This window comes from Rhinolophus sinicus, linkage group LG16 (genome assembly GCF_036562045.2).
Source record: "Rhinolophus sinicus isolate RSC01 linkage group LG16, ASM3656204v1, whole genome shotgun sequence".
In the NCBI taxonomy this organism is placed as follows: Eukaryota; Metazoa; Chordata; class Mammalia; order Chiroptera; family Rhinolophidae; genus Rhinolophus; species Rhinolophus sinicus.
This window is the reverse complement of record NC_133765.1, coordinates 21,267,585-21,287,540: the sequence shown is the minus strand read 5'-3', so window position 1 is coordinate 21,287,540 and position 19,956 is coordinate 21,267,585. Positions and strand designations below refer to the sequence as shown.

Genomic DNA, 19,956 nt, shown 5'->3' with positions numbered 1-19,956 from the left:
GTTAAAAATATCTCCAGGCTCTGAAGAGAAAAAAAAAAAAAAGCAAACGTCTTAATAGTTTTTATATTGTTCCCTAAATATCTTTCCTCTGTATTTTTCCTTCTGCCCTGGTCATTTCCATGTTGCCATGAAATCGCACAGACATCCGAGTGCTGCTGTGACAACAGTGAGAATCCTAGCCAAAACCTTGCCCCCAGGAAGAGCGGAGAAATGTCACTCTAATTACTGCCATTGTTTTTCTTGCTTTGGGGTTGTGTGCCCCGCCCCCATTTTTAAAAATTGCCTGTTTTTTTGAACTAGGCAATTAATAGTAGTGACTTTATGCTGTCACTCAGTCATCTGAAGTCATTTGTTAAATGCCCTGCATCCCCCAGCAGTTCCCCTGGTAGCAGTAGCTCCTTGGCCTGCTTAAGCTGTAAGACAGGACTGGTTGATGTGATTCTTGATGTAGATGGGATCCCTGAGCCACGGGCAGTTCAGCAATGGCCCTGCACAGAAGCCAGGGTGAGAGTGAGAGCTGGCAGACCGTCTTACCACAAACCCTTCATTTGACAGGACGTAGAGCAGCCCTGGGTTCCCAGCTGTGCAGAAAAGATGCAGTGAGCTTGAATCTAAGCAGCTCCCTTTTGCAGCTCAGTGTAGAAGAACAAATTATTACGTTTTGGAATTCATTCATATGTTCATTAAGTACCTCCTGTATCTCAGACTGTGTGCTAGACACTGTTGATACAGTGGTGACTCAGATAGGCAAGTCCTCTGCCCTCGTGGGGCTCAGAGACAGTGGAGGGGCTGCAGAGACAGGACAGCAAGTGCACACACACAGCAGGGTAAGTGAAGAGTATGATGCGTGTTGCGAGGCCAGTAAGCAGTGAGAGGGGAGTGGGCAGTCTGTCTGCATAGGCTGCTTGGAGCTGAGAGCCCAGAGTCAGGGTTCCTGGAAGAAAAGAAGGAGACGTTTCCCAACCCTCAGCACATCAGAGCTCGCCTTCCTCTGGGCACCTACCAGCTCGGTCATCTGTTCTTCAGGCACATCTGTAAGGTGTGCTTTCTTGTTTCCTATGCTTCCTGTCATTTTCTAACCATCAGACAGCACTTTGCTACCATATAAGTCCAATCTGTTAAGTAATAAAACGAGGGCACACAAGTCTTGCAGAAAGTTAACTGCTTATTTTAGATACTTTGTTAAATATTATCTACTTGACTGTTTTGTGGCAATTGCTTTTAAACCCTCTGAAAGTTACAGAATATGCTGTAATATAAAAGGATGTATTTGTAAAACCTTTATTCAAATAATTGCCTGCATCCTACCACTTGGTGTTTTTTTAATGCTTAGTTGGAGCCTAAGAAATCCACAGTGTGATCGGAATTGGGTTTCAGTGTACTGCCTTGGGTTAATATCCTTCCCTCCAGACTTCTTTCCCTCTCTCAGTGGCTTTAAGGAGGGAAAGAAGGACAGGAGAAAAGAAACAATTGATTAAAGCTAAAGTTGCCTTGGCTGATGAGGGTTGTATCTTATACTGCAAACGAAATAGTGTTGGAAGAGATCATCTGATGGTTACTAAGTGATGGCTCCCGTGCTGGCAAAGGCTGTTGTCATGGCTCACGCGGAGCTTCCCAGTGCATTGACCTCGTGTTCCCATGAAAATCTGGAGACAGGCAAACGAAGTGAGCTCTCAGCCCATCCATCGCAGGTGCATTTGGAAAGGGGAAGTGCTGTTTGACCACCTAAGGAAAATGAAAGTGCAAGACAGGTTGTAATGGGTTAGAGAATTTTCTCTTTAGAAAAACAATGAATGAGAAAACAAGGCTTTGCTAGGGTACCTGGGGTGGGAATGCTAGCGAATAAAAGGTTATACTAGAACTCGCTTCCTTTGTTGGTTCTACTAAGTCTTGCTAACACTGAATAATTACAGTTGAAAAAGCCTGAATGAGGCCATCCTTTCACTTGTTCCATAAAGTTTAATTTAAGGGACTTAAATTTAAGGGTTAATTTAATGAGACTTGACATAGAGCTTGAATTTAGGGATTTTTGCAAATTACCTGTTGGAGGCGATGGAAACAGAAGTGTATTTGTTCTTTAATATGTGAGTGACCTCTTAGTATGTAAGAGTGATTACTGATTAACCAGGGACTTTCAAATGAGACGTTTTCATATTCTGGCAAAGAACTTGCCCCAGCTGCTTGAATGCTGGCTTCTGTTGGGGTGAGCTGCGAGCAGAACGGGGCTGCTATATCTCAGAGTATTGTGACTTCAGCTGGAGAAACTTCCTTCCTGTTTGAAGTTCCCCATCATGTCCTAGGGGTTGTGTCCAGTGGGACAGTTAAGCCACCTCTGCAACATATTCCATCCAAGAGACTTGAAATGGGAAAGAAAAGGAACTTACCCAGAAAGAAAGGTTCTCTGATCCCTATATTCTAGATAAACTGAGACAGAAGCACTTTGAGGCAGAAAGGCGAGTGGCAGAGACAAACTCAGCCCACCTCTGGAGCGCTCTCATTTATTTCTATTCCTGAAGGTGGGATATTTTCCAGGCAGAGATCTGTGGGTTTGCCGAAGGCCAAAGATGTGAGGCACTGGCCACTCAGGGTGCACCACACTGTGTTTGAAGGATAAATCGGTCGTCAACACTTGCACTGAAAGACTGAATATAAAAATCCATATTTCGACTTTCTCGAAGAAGCAGAAGGTCTGGCAATGCTGGTGCCCTGTCCCTTCTAGTAAAAGTAGCCTGAGCTGTGTGGAAGCCGCCCCCATCAGACAGGCGTGCACTGGCCAGTCTGCTGCAGTCCCCACCACTCTGCCGTTTTCCTCACACGACAGTAGCACATCCATTGCCACCAGCCTTACACCTGGCCCCTGTGGGCTATTGAGTTTGTGACCTCCATTGTATCATTTTAAACTACTGGGGAAATATCATCAAGGTTGTCTATGGAAGGTTGAGTGAACCAAGTGTGAATACAGACCAATATTTTCTAATTGTCAAACAATAAATATGGTTCTGGAAAAACTGAGCAAGGCTTTTAGGTGGGTTCTTGAGCATAAGAAGGACTTTGAAAGGTAGGGAAGGGTCCAGGAAAGCGATTAAGGTAAAAGGAATAACCTAAGCAAGAAGGTGTTTGTGTCTTAATTTTTCAGAAATGGGGCAGCTGTGTGGCTGGGGCACAGCAGGCGTGGAGACAGACAGTGGGAGAGGAGGTAGGCCAGGGAGACTGGGTCCAGACTAAGGGGAGTCTTGAATATTAAGGGAAGGCATTGGGACTTGGATCTGCAAAGAGTGAGAAAATAACTGGGCATTATGTGCGATGAACTGGGGAGAGATTGGAGACAGAGAAATCCCCACGATGTAGGGTGGCACGGATGCAGAGGGAGAGCCTACTTGAGAGTGATTCGTTATGGAGGAAGAATCGAGCAGACTGGAAGTGGAGAGGGAAGAGCCATGGACTTGGGTTCTGGATCCGCATGATGGTGGTTCCATCCATCTGAGACACGTAACGTGGGTTTGTGAGAAACTTAACTGACTTTGCTCCTGTTGAATTGGAGCCCTGGAACTCAAGAAAGGGGTCAGGGCTGGAGACGAAAGTTGGGAAGTCATTGGGTAGGAGTGTGTGTTCACACACACAGTCTGAATGAGCTTGTCCAGGAAGAAAGTATAGACCAGGAAGAGAAAAGGGCCAGCACAGGACTGCAGGGAAAACTTGGAATAAGGGATATGAGGAGGAGTTGGGGAGAGAAGTATGTAAACAGGATATTAGTGTCTGGAAATTTCCAGGAGCAAGCAGTGAGTGAGTGGGATCATGGAAGCGTCAGCAAAGGGAACCTGAACAAAGGAGAGAAGAGAAGCAGCCTGATGAGCACAAAGCAATGTGAACAGGGCTGGGGAACAGGGCCGAGGACAACTCAGGGGACGTACCATGACCCTGTTGAACGTTCAGTTAGCACAGGTGGTGTATAGGTTAGTTTGACAAACTACCGTGAGACGCACGCAGTATCTTAAAAACAGCAGTCATTTTCATTTGTTCGATTCTGTGGGCCATCTAAGCAGTTCTTCCGGTTTGGGCTGCCGTGGCTGATCTCTGGGCTGCTGGTGATTCTTTGTGCCCTCTTGACATGTGGTCTCTCATCATCCTTGAGGCTAGCCCACGCTTCTTCACATGGTAGTCTCAGGATTCCCAGCAGCAAAAGAGAGCAAGCCCAGTGCACAGGCACTTTTCAAGCGTCTGTGTGCATCATTTTTGCTAATAAACCATTGGCCAAAGCAAGTCACATGACCAAGCCGAGATTCAAAGGTTGTAAAAATAAACTCCACCTCTTGATGGGAGGAAATGCAAAGTGTTGTGGCTTTTTTTTCTTCCCCGCAATCTACCCTGACAGGTGTGAATTTCTTGTAACACTTGGCAGGAGGAGTTATTTGATTCTTTGGGTCAATCATGTAACTCTCAATTGAGCCAGAAGGATTGAAGATCACAATGGAGCAGTTTAAATTCTGAAGACCCATCTAATTTTGGAGGAGGTTGTTTCAGTTCTCCTCGAAATGAAAGCTAAAGGTAGTGCAGGGGAAAACAATACCACTCGTGTTCATGACATCAAGCTGAAGTGATTCCTAAAGACATTGATATACTCAGTTCAAAACTCACACCTGAGTTTTCCTCTCTCAAAGCAGCATTGTGTGATTAGCGGCAATCAACTCCTCCTCGCGCCATTACTCATTTAAGACTAGATCAATGAGTAGTCTTTGATCAATGATTATAGTTGCCATTAATTGGTGCCTACCATGTGCCCAAACTATGCCAAGCACTTTATACCCAGGAACTATTTGATCCCCTCAACAGTCTTACAAAGTTCTGTTACTGTCCCAGTTCTACAGATGAGGAAACTGAGGAACAGACATAAAGTGACTTTCCTAAGGGCATCTATTTAGTAAGTAACAGAACCAGGAATAAAAAAAACCCACAGGCCACTGGGCTCCCCTGACTATGGGCAGCAGTAACAAGTGCACAGAGACACACCCACACACACCACACAATCCTGACCGTCCTTATGTTGATGTAATATTCTCTCAATCATAGCGACTGGAGATCTGCCTGCTTCCCAGAGTCCACAGAGGCTCCGTACTGCTGGTCTAACTTTTGCATTTGTCCAGATTCATTCAGGGTGGATTTGTGTTAGCATACTGAGATAGTTTTAGATATCAGAAAAAGGTATGTATTACCTGGCTCACTCTGGATAATTTTTAAAACTGGCTTTAGAATTTTCATATATTAATTAAAATTCACAGCATTCACATGATAGTTACTTGCGTCATAAAAATAGTGCTTTTAAGCAATAAGAACAATAATGAGAAAAGAATATTTGTGGATTCTCCCCCAACCCACCCGTAGTGTTTTTTTTTAAGTTCTTTATTGAAGTGTAATAGATAATAATAAATAGCACATGTTTAAAGTTTGCAATTTTATGTTTTTAGCTACACACACATGCACACGCATAATGAGATAATGAACTTTCCATCATTCCAAAGCAAGTTCCCTCAAGTGCCTTTGAAGCCCCTCCCTCCCCCTCCTTTTTATCCCTGGCCAATCCCCAGACAACCATTATCAGCTTTCTCCTACTGTAGATTAGTTTGAACTTTATAGTTTTATATAAATAAAATTATACAATATATACTCTTTCATCTGGCTCCTTTCACTCAGCATAATTACTTTGAGATTCATCCATGTTTGTTGTATCAGTAGTTTATTCCTTTTTAAATTTTAAATAAGAAAAAGAATGCTGCTTTTTTTTACTCTGAACTTGGGCCAGGACGATTGAAGTTACCTATAAAATTGTACATTAACCAACTAATGCCAGTGATGAGTTAATCTATAACTCATCTGTTAGCTGTTAACATGACCCCCAAATCTCACCTTCTTGGACTGTCAGACCCTGATCCTGGGCACATTTTGAAGAAGCTGAAACTGCAGGAGGGCTGGGGGGCTTAGGCAACTCAGTATTTCTGAGTCTTGGTTGGTCCCTGCCCATCATCGTATCTTAATGTAGCATATCTTCATGATATAATAAGGATGGGGCTATATATGTGATGGTGTGACCGGCAGAATAGCAGGGGCTGGGTGTTCTGTGAAAAGCTCTGGCTTCAGTCAGCTCAGTTTTGGGAGTTTGATTTATGCAAATATCCTAACCCCAGTAAAAGCAAACTCAGTATATGGCCGGAAATTCGGGGACTTCTGTTGTTTCAAAAGTACTCACTTTAGGATTTATTTTTTTAGAGTGAATTCAAGTGGTACATTTGAAATTAATTTACACTTTTTTCAATATATGTCTCTTTTTTTTAATTAAAGTTTATTGGGGTGACAATTGTTAGTAAAGTGACATAGATTTCAGGTGTACAATTCTGTAATACATCATGTATATATCACACGTTGTGTTGACCACCCAGCATCAATTCTCTTTCCATCACCATATATTTGATCCCTTTTACCCTCATCTACCACCTCCTTCCCCCTTACCCTCTGGTAACCACTATATCATCTCCTGTCTAAGCTAAGATACACCTGTCCTCAAGACCATTATAGTCAACTGTCGTCCTTTCACAAATCAACTTTTTAAAATTCTTTCCTTAAATGCTTAGCTTCAAATCTCTTAGTATAGAAATGTTCTAGTTAACGATAGCTTAAAATAATACGCAAAATACATCTTTCAATTCATTTGGAGAAACTAACATTAGATTCCCCTAAGTTAAGATTTTCCCCCAAAAGAAAAACGTAGCTATGACAAAACTCAGTGGACTATAAAAAAAAATGGGCGGCAGGGTTGACAGGATGCAGTTGCTCTGAGTTGAACGCCCTCCCCTGCTGCCAGCATACTCTGACCTCGGGAAGTCACTGCATCCTTTGCAAAGCTAGGACGAGGGACTAGGTGCTCTTTAATCCCATTCCAGGACCGAGAGGCACTTAATGGATTCACATGGACTGTCGTCGAGGTCAGTGTTGCTTTAAGCAGCCCCCTCTGCCAGAGCGCTCTGCATGAGGACTGTGGTGACTCTTCAGGTGGGCCGTGTTGGCTCTGGGGACTGAGAAGCAGGCTTGGTCTCTCTTCTAGATTGGGCTCACCAGTCCTTCCACGTGTCCCAGCCACCTGGAGGGAACACAGCTTGACTTGTTTAGCCTCAAAATGATGCCAGACAATCCCCGATGCCCTCGGGACAGGTGGGTGCCTCTTGAGCCAATGTTGGCATATCCTACAGTTATCTGCTTCTTTAGGGGGGTTAGATGGCACCTGTAGTTTTAGCTCTCCGCTTACCCACAAACTCGCCACTTACCCACAAAGCAGACTGCCAAACCCCTGGATCATAAAACAAAGGGTAAGCACCTGAATCACGACCCAGCTCTTTTCCTGTTCTTTTTGAGACTTCCCCAACAGGAAAGGCTCTGGGTAATTGATGGAGATTATCCCTGATTCCCTTAATGTAACCTTTTTACTCCTTCCTTTTCCTGGGATTAAGCTGTTCCTTAACAAGAAGTCCTTTTCTTAATGACAGTCATCGACCTATTATTGACCAAAGGAAGTGATCTCGCCCAGCTCCACCTCTCTGTGGTTCCCAGTCCCTTTAGTTGCTTTCATTGTAATGACTTAACGTCATTAACTGGTTTTTTCAATTTTCCGCACTGTTAAAGGCTATCAAACTATACTTTCAAATTAATCTGTCTTCTTGAAACAATAATTGCCCATATATTTGTTGTTGGATATGAGTGTTCACGTTGAGTAGATGTTTTAATATTTGCTGAGTGAGGGTTGTGAGGCAGCCCGCCTGCTTGCACTAGTGAGGTGTGCCATTTACTAGAGGAGCTGAGATCTGACGAAGTGAAGACACACGGACTCTGTCAGCAAGTGTCTCTCTCTCTCTCTCTCTGTCTCTGTCTCTCTGTCTCTCTCTCCTCGCTCGCTCGCTCGCTCTGCTCAAGGAGTATTCCCTAGAGTGACTACTGGCGCTCCCTGAGAAGAGGGACTAGATCTTTTGGAACTGGGTCTTTTCAGCATACGATTGTCCCCTCATGGTAGATGTCCAATAAATATGTGTTGAATTAATAAATCCTGGGAAAGACAGTCACTTACAATTAAGCATTTTGCCTAGAAGCACAGTTGCCAGACTGAACCTTGTGTAGGAGTCAGGGAATCTCTTCTAGAGAAAATAAAATTTCAGTTAGTGATCCAAAAATGTCAATACACTACAGGGGCTGCTTGGATGCTGTGTACCAGAAGCTAACCTGTGGGCATGCTGACTGCTCCCAAAAGAAAGGCTAGTGGATAAATAGTAGGCAGTGTTTATATGATGGCCTTGCAAGTGGGCTGTCATGCATAATCCCCATGCAACCAAGCATCGCCTTTTTTTAAAATAATATGTAACACGTGTTTTTTTGTGTGTTGTGTTTTTTTTATTGGGGAATATTGGGGAACAGTGTGTTTCTCTAGGGCCCACCAGCTCCAAGTCGTTGTCCTTCAATCTAGCTGTGGAGGGCGCAGCTCACTGGCCCATGTGGGAATTGAACCGGCAACCCTGATGTTCAGAGCTCGCGCTCTAACAAACTGAGCCATCCGGTCGCACCCAAGCATTGCCTTTTGCAAACCTCTTCCCTTCTGGTACTTGGTGTGTGTCCTTAGGGTCTGTGGCCTCTGCCAGCGCCTCATGCACCCAGCTCCTGGCCAGCCTTCCCTTCCTCTTCATTCAGGCAGCTCGGTCTCCATGAAGCCCTTCCTGACTACACCAGCCCATACATAACACGTCACCCCAAGCCACGCTCATGCATTCCTGACCTATTTGGAGCATCCTGCAAGGTGGTCTCACACGGTTGAGATCTTGGTCCATTTGTTTCCCTTGCTGGTCTAACTCCGTTTCTCTAAATAAGTCGATTGCTAGTTCTGCACAGGTAAGACCTCACCTCCCCCGCCCGCAGACTACTTTGCAACCCAAATGGAGAAGCATGGATAGGACTGTGAACTTTGGGGCAGGAAGTGCTATTGCTGCAACTCCAACACCTGGAAAGGATGCCCAAGAACATCTTGCTCTCCAGCTCGTGTCCATTCTTGGCCTGAGGGAGGCCAGCCTGGTGCCTGTTCAGCTTTCCTCCCTCCCTTTCCAGCACCGCCGTTGTGATGCCTGTTTTTTGAGCAGGAGGACTGGAATGCATTTGGAAAAAATAAGAGTGTAGTTTCAACATGGCCTTCAGTTTGTTGGCCTGTAGAAGTGGGATTATAGGGCTTGTTCTGTGAATTAAACACTAAAATATGGCCTTTCTGGGTTTGAGTCATATTATGTTTTACAGCCTAACCCATAATCTCAGTTGCTATGGGCAGCATTCCCTCTCCACACCCCCAGCCCCGGCTACTAGAATTGTCCTAATGGCAAAAGCTGTCATGACTTACTGCAAAGAAGTGGACATTAGTTCAGCAGGTAGCATCCAAGTTCTGTGATGAACTGAGTCAGATGTGTTTGAGGGCTTAATTCAAGAAAGTATATGTTTTATGAAGAAAAATGCAACTTGAAAATGGTGTCCTTGAGAGTCTCATCTTTCTGAATTTTTATCATCCTGTTAGCGCAGAAGACTCTTCTAGAACTCGCATTCTATTGCTCTGTCCCGCCAGGGGGGTAGAGGCCCTTTTTCGAGGTCCTGGGATCCCTGTGGAGTCCAAACATCATTGAAGTCAAAGGTACCCAAGAGCCTTGAGTCCTCAAATCTTGCCCCATATGGGACAATGTCTCTTGTGCCCCCAGCCCCTCCCCTCAGCATCTGCTGCCTGCTGGGTTCCAGGCACCATGCTAGGGGCTGGCGAGCCATAGTCGCTACTCCCAACACCTTTGGTTGTGAGGGACCCAGGCTTCTGCTTTGAGGGGTATTCGTACAGGCAGACATCACAAGAAGCTCGGTTGTCTACTTCCTTGAAGTGAAGCTTTTTTTTTTTTTTTTCTTTTTAAATGAGGGCTTTCCTTAAGTCTGAGGCACAGGTGGTGAGTTTCTAGAAACCAAGTAGTGTAACTGAGAAAGAAACCTGGCAAATCTGGGGGCGGAGGAACAGGGATTGAAGAGTTGAGGTTAAGAAGCACGCTCTTCACCACCCTCTCTCCTCTGACCGCCTTGGGGTCTTGGTCTTATGGTTTCCCGTCTTCGCTGTGCCTGAGAATCAAACCAGGGACCTTTCAAACCTACAGAGGCCAGGTCCACCTCCAGCCCAGTACCCCTCAGTCTCCAGGGAGGGGTCCGCCCCTGTATTTTAAAAAAGCTCCCCAGGACATTCCGATATGCCACTGGGCTGACAGCCACTGACCTTCTACCTGTTTTGTGCCGCGACATCATTTCTTACCCTGAACTTGATGTTCCTGTGTGCATATGATATGCAGCACAAGCAAATCAATTTCAGGAACTCTTCAGAAGGTAGAGTCACAGTGACTCTTGAGTGTCTGCTGCTCTGGGTGAGAACTGGGCCTGCAGGAGGGATCAGACAGGGCATCTGGGCTCTCTTTCCTGGAGAGGAGAGGAATCCTGTATTGAAACAGTCAAGGGAAGGGCCAGGTGCCCACAGGAGACACACATACCTTACGTGCCATGTCCGAAGGAGGGAGATTGTGCGTAAGTGCTTGCTTACCATGTGCCGGGCATCTTCTCATCTAGTCTCCCAACGACTGAGAACGTGTCCTTTCAGTTATCCCCAGTCTACAGGCAAACAAATGGAAACAGAGAAAGGTCGTCCTGTCACAGCTGCTGACAAATCACAAGAGCTGGTAAGGACTTCAGTCCAAGCAGTATGAAGTGACATCTCCTCCCACATCGTTCCCCCATGGCAGTGCTGAAAAGAACCTGGGTTAGCCTGCCCATTCAACATGTCAGCTTTGGGCTGTTTTCTTCCTCAAGGCCAAAGGTGTCACCAAACTGCACCCAGATAAGAATTGTAGGGCTAAGGGGGGTCTTGCGACTCTTCTCTCGAAAGACAGATTTGGTGTTATTGCTGTTACCAGTGATTTTGTTGTGAAAATCAAGAGATTTGTATTCTACTAATACAAAGGCACAGATCTAAGGAGTCAATACAATAGGGTATATGGGACCATTTTGAAACAATCTAGATAGATCCTTAAGTGGCATACAGGGAAACTTAAACTTTTTGTGAGCTCGCATTGGCTCAAATGGCAATGGATAGAACCTGTTTGAATGAAATAGCCGCTGATGAAACAGACTGAGATTTCAAGCAGCTAACCCTGTACAAAAGTAGAACTTTCCACCCTGCCACCTCTTCTTATGTTGACTGTATGAGATGCATGACGTTTGTGAAGGGAGTTCTAAAGATGAGAGAGTCCAAATGGGTTAGGATAAGAGCTATCTGGAATTTCCTTATGGGATTGGGAAATACAATACTTACATAAGCTATTAATGGAATACTTGGCGTTTTCAGCATTCATTTTTATACATGTGTACACATCTCCATCGTGCTTGATTTTGGAAACCCCTAGGATAACATGAATATTTCCGTAGCCTGGGATTATGGAGAGAGATTGAGGTCAAATGTCACCTGTCTACTTTGTAGCTGTGTGACGTAATCTCCGATCATCCAGCTGTCAAGTGGGGATCAACACCACCTCGCCTGCAGAGTTGCTGTGCAGATCAGTGCCATTTGAAAGCACTCACTGCCTTGCCGGGTACATAACAGGGACTTTCCTTGCTTTCCCCTCTTAGAGTCATGCTTCAGGCCAGTACTGCCTCGAGACCAGGCAAGAGAGGCCCTGCTTCTAAAACTTCTGGCCATCCAGTGAAGCGTTCAGGGGGTAAGCCCCCTTGTAAACCACTCCTGGGACCCCTGAATTCCCCCAAAATGACGCTGTGTTGGCTTCCAGGACCTTGCCGACCTCTTCTCCAGGACATCCTCCTGGGGGCAGACTGCCCTGGCAGCTCACCCCTCTTCCCAAGAAGCGTAGACCTTGGCCTTGAGGCTGAGGTGTCCACTCACATGTGTAAGCCCCCCTTGAAATGCAGGAGGTGGGTAAGCTTTCTCCACACTGGTATGTTCTAGCGGGGAACTCCAAGGAGTTAGAGAATTCCCAGTTGGAACCTGACCTGTTAGGTCTTTATGAGGGTATATATGCCAAGATAGAAGGGTAGGATATATTTTATTTAATGGTTTGTTAGCTCTTGCCTCAAGCCCCACAAATGTTAGGAGCAAGCCTGCTTTGGACATGCAAAAATTCTTTCATCCAGATTCCCTTCTTCAATAAAAATAAAATCATGTAATCAAAATAATCCTGTTTTTTGCAGTCAATTTACCACCTGATTCAGGAGTTCTCTGACACATTCCTTTGCCTCATCATAAGTATTGCCTGAGGTGCTGCTTAGATAGCCTCTAGGCCTACACCACTCCTATTGCATCAGGAGAAGGGCCCCACAATGTGCATTTGGCAGTCATCCCAGAGGCTTCATACAATTTTGGACCCAGTGGTTCTCAGCCCTACCTGAATTGTAAAACTGAGACTCAGTAAAGTAGGTATAGAGGGAACGTACCTCAACAGAATAAAGGCCATCTATGATAAACCCACAGCTAACAATCATACTCAATGGGGAAAAGCTAAAAGCATTTTCCTAAGATCAGGAACAAGACCAGGATGTCCACTTTCACCACTTTTATTGTTACTGTATTGGAAGTCCTAGCCACAGCAGTCAGACAAGAAAAAAAAAAAAAGACATCCATATTGGAAAGGAAGAAGGAAGAAGTAAAACTGTCATCATTTGTAGATGATATGATACTATATATAGAGAACCCTAAAGATTCCACCAAAAAACTATTAGAACTAAAAAATGAATTCTGTAAACTAGCAAGATACAAAATTAACATTCAGAAATTCATTGCATTTTTGTATACCAATAACTTTCAGAAAGATAATTTAAGAAAATCCCATTTACTATTGCATCAAAAGAAAAAGACCCAAAACAGATACGTAGGAATAAATTTTAACCAAGGAGGTAAAAGACCTGTACTTGGAAAATTAAAAGACAAATATATACTGGGCTCATGAATGGGAAGAATTAACATCGTTAAAATGTCCTTACTACCAAAAGCAATCTATAGATTCAGTACAATCCCCATCAAAATACCAATGGCATTTTTCACAGAATTAGAACAATCCTAAAATTTATATAGAACCATAAAAAACCCCAAATAGCCACCACAATCTTGAAAAAGAATAAAGTTGGAGGTATCACACTACCTGATACCATACTGTACCACAAACTGTTGTAATCAGACTGTAGTAATCAAAATGGCATGGTACTGGCAGAGACACGTAGGTCAGTGGAACAGAATAGAGCCCAGAAATAAACCCACACCTATATGGTCAATTAATCTATGACAAAGGAGGTAAGAAATACAATGGGGTAAAGACAGTCTATTAAATAAATGGTGTTGGGAAAACTGGACAGATACATGCAAAAAAATGAAACTAAACCACCTTCTTACACCATATACAAAAATAAACTAAAAATGGATTAAAGACATAAATGTAAGACCCAAAACCATAAAACTCATAGAAGAAGACATAGGCAGTAAACTCTCTGACATTGCTCTTAGTGATAATTTTTCTGATACATCTCCTTGGGCAAGGGGGAAAAAAATAAACAAATGGGACTACATCAAACTAAAAAGTTTTTGCACAGCAAAGGAAACTATCAACAAAACGAAAAGACAACCTACTGACTGGGAGAAGATATTCGCCAATAATGTATCCAATAAGGGGTTAAAGCCCAAAATTTATAAAGAACTCATGCAACTCAACACCAAAATAACAAATAATCCAATTTTAAAAGTGGGCAGAGTACCTGAACAGATAATTCTCCAAAGAGGACATGCATATGGCCAATAGACATATGAAAAGATGCTCAACATCAATAATCATCAGAGAAATGAAAATTAAAACCACAATGAGATATCCCCTCACACCTGTCAGAATGGCTATCATCAGTAAATCAACACAAGTGAAGATGTGGAGAAAAGGGTACCCTTTCCATAATATCCCTTCATCACCCAGCAGTGTTGGTGGGATTGCAAATTGATACAGCCACTACGGAAAACAGTATGGAGGCTCCTCAAAAAATTAAAAATAGAACTACCTTATGACTCAGCAATTCCACTTTGGGGTATTTATTTGAAGAAATCCAAAACACTAATTAAAAATGATACATGCACTCCTCTGTTCATTGCAGCATTTTACATGATATGGAAGCAACCTAAGTGGCCATCAATAGATGACTGGATAAAGAAGTGGTACATAATTAATACAATGGAATATTATTAAGACATAAAAAAGAATGAAATCTTACCATTTGCAACAACATGGATGGACCTAGAGGGTATTATCTTAAGTGAAATAAGTCAGAGAAAAGACAAATACAATATGATCTCACATGTGGAATCTAAAGAACAAAATAAATGAACAAACAAAGCATAAACAGACTTAGATAAAGAGAACAAACTGACGGTTGCCAGATAGAGGAGTTGGGAGGGCTGGGTGAAAAACCTGAAGGGATTAAGAAGTACAAATTGGTAGTTATAAAATAGTCAGAGATGTAAAGTGTTGCATAGGGAACATACCGTTTCCCCGAAAATAAGACCTAGCTGGACCATCAGCTGTAATGCATCTTTTGGAGCAAAAATTAATGTAAGACCCAGTCTTACTTTACTGTAAGACCGGGTCTTTATAATATAATATAATACTGGGTCTTGTTTTAGTATAAGACCTGGTCTTATATTAATTTTTGCTCCAAAAGACGCATTAGAGCTAATTGCCCGGCTAGGTTTTATTTTCGGGGAAACGGTAGTTAATATGGTAATAATTGTATGCTGCCAGATGGGTACTAGACTAATCGGCGGATCACTTCGTAAATTACATAAATGTCTAACCACTATGCTGTACCCCTGAAACATAATAATGTCAACTGTAATTGAAAAATTAAACATAAAAATAAAACTAAGCAACTTTTAGAAAAATATTGCTGCTGATGTTCCATTCCATATAGATGAAATCATCATCCCTTCGGGTGTGGCCCAGGTATGGGTATTTTTTAAATCTCTCCTGTTGCCTCCTCAGTGGGCCAAGGTGAAGTACCAAGTGTGCCCTTCTTGACGCCTCCAGCAGGGAGAGCTCAGCCCTCAGCCCTCAAACAGAGCCTGTCGTGCACATCTCGCGGAGAAAGGGCGGCTGCTGTAGGGTCTTCAGCCTTTGCAGGCCCTGTTGTTCTTTGCTAAGCCTGATTCCACCACCTAATTAACACTTGTTTATATTAAAAACAAGTGGTAGCTGCCATATGCAGAGAAGGGAGTGGTCCTTTTTGAAGTTTCTAGTTGCTGACTTGGTAAGATTTGGCCTGAAGTGGGACTTCAGGGAAACTCAACCCAAGATAACAGCTAACAAGTTCTTCCAAGTTTCTCTTCTGAGGCGTAGACATCTCATGACAACCCAACTGCAGAAGTTTTTCCATAACATCCCCTCTTCACCCAACAGTGGCAATGGGAATGGAACGGAGGGTGTGGACAGGCTTCCTGGGTTTCTCGTGCTCCTTGTCAGGTGTTAAAACAAAGAGGATCATTGTGTTTTTTGGAACTGGTCTAAATGTCTATGTTTAAGATTAAGATCGAGGGAAATGCATTTCCTTTTGACACCCAGTATTTTCTGATTGTGAAAAGGGTACCAACCTGTGTAATGGCGCCGCGACACGGCCGCGGACTCCAGCCGCTTCTGTCGGTTCCTTTAATTAGGAGAAATTAAGTGGGGCTGCTACATATTTTGAGAATAAATAACACTATTTAAACTTAGGCAGCCTTAACCACTAACTTAACCGCTGAATTCTCGCTGCTACATGTCTCCCAAATAGATCAGCATAATCTTAACTAGGGCTTAACATGCATCGTCTTCGTTCCGGAGCTCAGAACCAGCAGCCGACGGGAGCCTTTGGAGGCTTAATGACTTTAATTATGGCGAGAAATACCAGCTCCCGGTGGGGAGGGGTGCGGCCGGCCTGGTAGGGTCAGAGAAGGCCGGCCGGGAGCCCGCCCCCCAAAGGCCGCCTCGCTGGGTGTGGGAGGGACTGCGGGGGGCGTGGGGAAGCCGAGGGGGTAGGCCCCTGGGGTGGGGGAGTGGTGAAGCCGGGCTGGGGGGAAGAGGAGGAGGGACCCTGGGGGGAGGCCGCGGGGCCTCGGAGTTCTGAGCCGTGTTTGTGGCTTCACTGCTTTGATCTCCTGCCAGGGAAACCTGGAAGGTCAGGCCGGGCTGCAGCCAAGCCCCGGAGCGAGGAGCCCGTGGAGCGGGCAGGGCTGCACCACCCACCCTCACCCCGCTCCCACCTCTTCCCATCCCCAAAAGTGAAAAGACCTGGCCGCCCAGCAAACCCCCAACCCACGCCCCCATTCCTCTGCGACTGTTGTGTGTTGTTCCCCTTTAGGCTATGGATTAGGGGCTCCAAGTCATGAAAGTAATCTGCAAGTGTGGTAGTAAAATCATATATGTTATATATTCTTTAAAAGAGACCAGGTTATTTTTTAAGCTACGTGGACCCCCTTCCTCCGTACCCCCTCCCTACAAATTCCCTCAGAGCTGCGGCAGGTGGATCCCCTGGTGGTTTGTGGGAGTCAGGGTCCTTTCCCTGGTCACTTTATTCTGACACTGGCCCCCTTCTCTGCACCAGGATTTTCTCACCGGTTACCCATGTGCTCTGGTGTGTGACCTCATTTCCTATGGAGTGAAAGGTTTCTGTAGGAAAACAAGGCCCTTGGTGAGACGGGCCTTGCAAGCCCCCTTGCCTGGCAAGAGTGTCCCCTGTTGCTCAGTGACTCATGCTTCAGGGAACAGCAACTGATCAGAATGATCAAGAGCCTGGTGCCTGGGTGGTCACTACTAAGTGAAGAACACCGGGGAGGAGAAAAGGAAAAAGTGAGGAGAGAGGGTTTAAAATGCACTTAGTGGCCTCCAGAGGGAGGGGCATTAAGGGACCCAGTGAGCCCCTGCTATGTGGACTCAGGGAGGACTAGCCAGCAGAGACTGATGGGTGTCAGACGTGGCCAGTCTCTGGGACTGGCTGATTGGTCTCCATCGGTGTTCACAGCCCCTTGCCTCTCCCTGGCCATGGGAGTAGGCCCTGAAGCAGTGGCAACATAAGCAGGGCTTATTACTGGTACCCTGCGTTCCTGGCAATGATGTGTGCAAGGCACAGGCCTCAGGTAGATGTGCCTCCCTCAAGCCTTTGTTTCGTCCTCTTATTGCCCCAAACGATTTGAGTTTGTGAGTTTGGCACCTGCGGCCAGTTCACACAGAAAGCCAAGCTCCAGATCTTCCCACCAGGTGGGGTGGGCAGGCCAGTGTCCACGTGCTTTCCGGGGATGGGCCCCTATTTGGTGCAGGCCGTCTTTCTTCACAGGGTTCAAGGTGGACTCCATCATCTTTTAGGTCTCCTAAGTGATAATGGAAGGAAACTGTAAAAATCCACTTCTCGTGCCATCTGTCCCTGTGGATATGCCCAGGGGTGTCATTTCGTCAGCTTTCCTTTGGTGAGAGCTCTAGAGGGGGCTTGCATTCCTCACGAGAGCGGAAGGAACAAACACTGCGAGTGCACAGACTTGTTTTCTAAGAGCTCTGACATCAAAGATGTGCTTGCACAGAGGCCTGGGGCCTGAGAAAGATCCACAACCGGGCAGAGCCAATTTTAGTAGCTGAGGTCAAAGTTGCCCAGAGACAGTAGTGCCTGCTGTAGAATTAGCCACCTGAAATCAAAGGCCCATCAGCAAACACTATAGCAGAAGTCGTGTGTGTTCGGTTAGTAGGAAACCAAATCCTGAAAATCTGAGGTGTGGAGAATCTTGAGTTCCAAGAAGATCTGGTAAAAAAGGACCTTTCTCAATTTCAGAGTCAAAGGAGATCAGGTGGCCAGGAGTGAGCTATAGTCTGTGCTTAGAGTCCAGGGCCCAGGGTATTTGATACTAACCCCGAGGGCAAAAGCTGATCCTTTTTAGGTTAATCAACAAACATTTCTTGGCCATTTACCCTGTGCCAGGCCTTTTGCTGGATTCTGAGAATTCAGCAGGAAAGAAGTCTGACACATTGGCTGCCCTCTAGTGAGGGAGGCACTTTAAGTAAACAATTACCGTGTGATGTCATAAGAGCCCCAATGGTGGGGCACAGAGTCAGGCCACAGACACGAACAGTGTGGAGGGAATAACACCTTAGCTGAATGAGAGAAGAGGGAAAGGCTAGCGGTGTGGGTGTGGGGGAGGTGGTGTGTCCCTCGTGGTCAAAGAACTCACAGAAGCTCCGCCTAGTTAGACTGGGGGGGTAGGGCTGGAGTGTTGAGTTTGCAATAAGCAGTGGGGAGGTCACATCTTATCCTAAGAGCAGTACAGAGTCATTTGAGGGGAGTGGTGCAGGTCAGATCTGTGACTTAGAAAGATCCCTCTGCTGCTATAGGGAGACCACATTGGGGGGTAGGCGGGGTGGGCTAGGGAACTCCCAAGTGAGGATGTTATGATTCATGCGAAAAGTCTGGTGCCCTGGACAGGGTGGCAGCGGTGGGGATGGAAAAACAACAGATGGATTTGGGAGATGGAATCAGCAAAACTGGGTAAGCTGTTGAGTGTAGGGGTGGGGGCAAAGGGCTTTGTTTTGGCTTGGTCCCCTGGGAGAGCTGGTGGGGATGGGATGAGGTTTGGGGGCACTTCCCTGAGGAGGGAGTCAGGTTGTAGGAAGATAAGGATTGGATGAAGAGTGGGCCCATGGCAAGACCCCACACAGCCGCATCAGCCTGAGCAAGAAATGGCCCACAGATGTCCGGGACAGTATGCTCTGCTCTGGGAATAGCCACAGAAAGAACTTGGGGACACAAGCTGCAGCAGAAGGCTGATGCCAAGTCATGGAAACCAAGTCCAGGGGCTCGGGTGCCGTTTCAGATTCCGCAGCCATGGTTTCTGCCACCTTGGGTCAGACTGCTATAGAAATGTGTCAGAGGAGAGTCACAAGTGAATAATCACTCGGGTGAGAAGAGACCTCAGTGCCCTCATCCTGCTCCTTGCTTTGCAAGATCTCTTCCCCCAGGATAGCAGCAAGTGTGTAATGACAGACACCTCTAGAAAAACGGTCCTGGCTTGTATCTTTATTCGGGTGTCTGAGACACAGTTGGCCCTCTTAAATACTTTGCAGATTGAACAGTGTAATTGAATGTTTTCATATCAATAACAATCTTATTCAGATTGCAATGTGTATATTCTTTACACATCATTGTTTTACAGATGAAAATGTATATATGTCACATCCCTCAGCCTTTTCTGTGAGTTAGAGCAAGAGAGTGATTGGGGGGAATGATACTCCCCTCACCTTAGTGTACCGTACACCACGGAGCGTTGAGTCCCAAAATGTCTTCCATGGAAGGGAGGGTGTTGACAGGAATTGCTTCAAAACGGACCTGTATCCCAAAAATGGGGGACGCCAGGTGGAAAAGAGTCTCTCGCATATTAATGTGCTCCATAAATGTCGGCTAACAACCGGAGAATGTGCAGCACTTTTCAAAGGAGACTGACCAAGAAAATCTGTCATCCCCTGATGCGTACTTTGGGGAAAGCTACTATAGAGATGTGGAATAAGTGATCCCGTGGTCCTAATATCTTACCTTTTTGTCCGTGGAACTAAACTCTCAGACTATTCCTTATGACTCCCCTGGCTTCTTCTGCTCATTGCTGTGTGTATCCCCAGGGCCTAGCACGCTAGTAACTGGCTAATTACTGCTGTTAAACAAATAAATTAATAAACGGCACTACAAATAGAATTAAACTCTGTTCCCGCCTACTATGTTAATTTGTTGAGTATGGACCATGCCCAAGGCAATCTGCTTGGTTAGGGTTTGTGGGGCACACAGACTGGAAAGTAAGATCTGTCTGGCTGCATTAGACCC

The 19,956-nt window shown here is 45.2% G+C and overlaps 1 protein-coding gene and 2 long non-coding RNA genes across 5 annotated transcripts in view; 1 reads left to right on the top strand and 2 right to left on the bottom strand.

The window, feature by feature from the left end:
- Positions 1 to 19,956, top strand: part of ZNRF3 (zinc and ring finger 3) — a 139,756-nt gene that overhangs the window by 101,669 nt on the left and 18,131 nt on the right. The gene's annotated exons all lie outside the window — the stretch shown is intronic.
- LOC141569179 (uncharacterized) lies at positions 1,146 to 4,183 on the bottom strand. The gene is made up of 2 exons (XR_012492629.1): positions 3,912 to 4,183; positions 1,146 to 1,725 (listed from the first exon to the last, which is right to left on the bottom strand). It is a non-coding gene; the product is annotated as an uncharacterized LOC141569179 (long non-coding RNA).
- On the bottom strand, positions 6,299 to 16,093 carry LOC109453427 (uncharacterized). Of its 2 annotated transcripts, none has more exons than XR_012492697.1 (5): positions 15,719 to 16,093; positions 10,634 to 10,701; positions 10,352 to 10,512; positions 9,416 to 10,164; positions 6,299 to 7,129 (listed from the first exon to the last, which is right to left on the bottom strand). It is a non-coding gene; the product is annotated as an uncharacterized LOC109453427 (long non-coding RNA). The 2 variants fall into 2 exon arrangements; XR_012492698.1 differs by having other exon boundaries at positions 9,416 to 9,669; positions 15,719 to 16,092.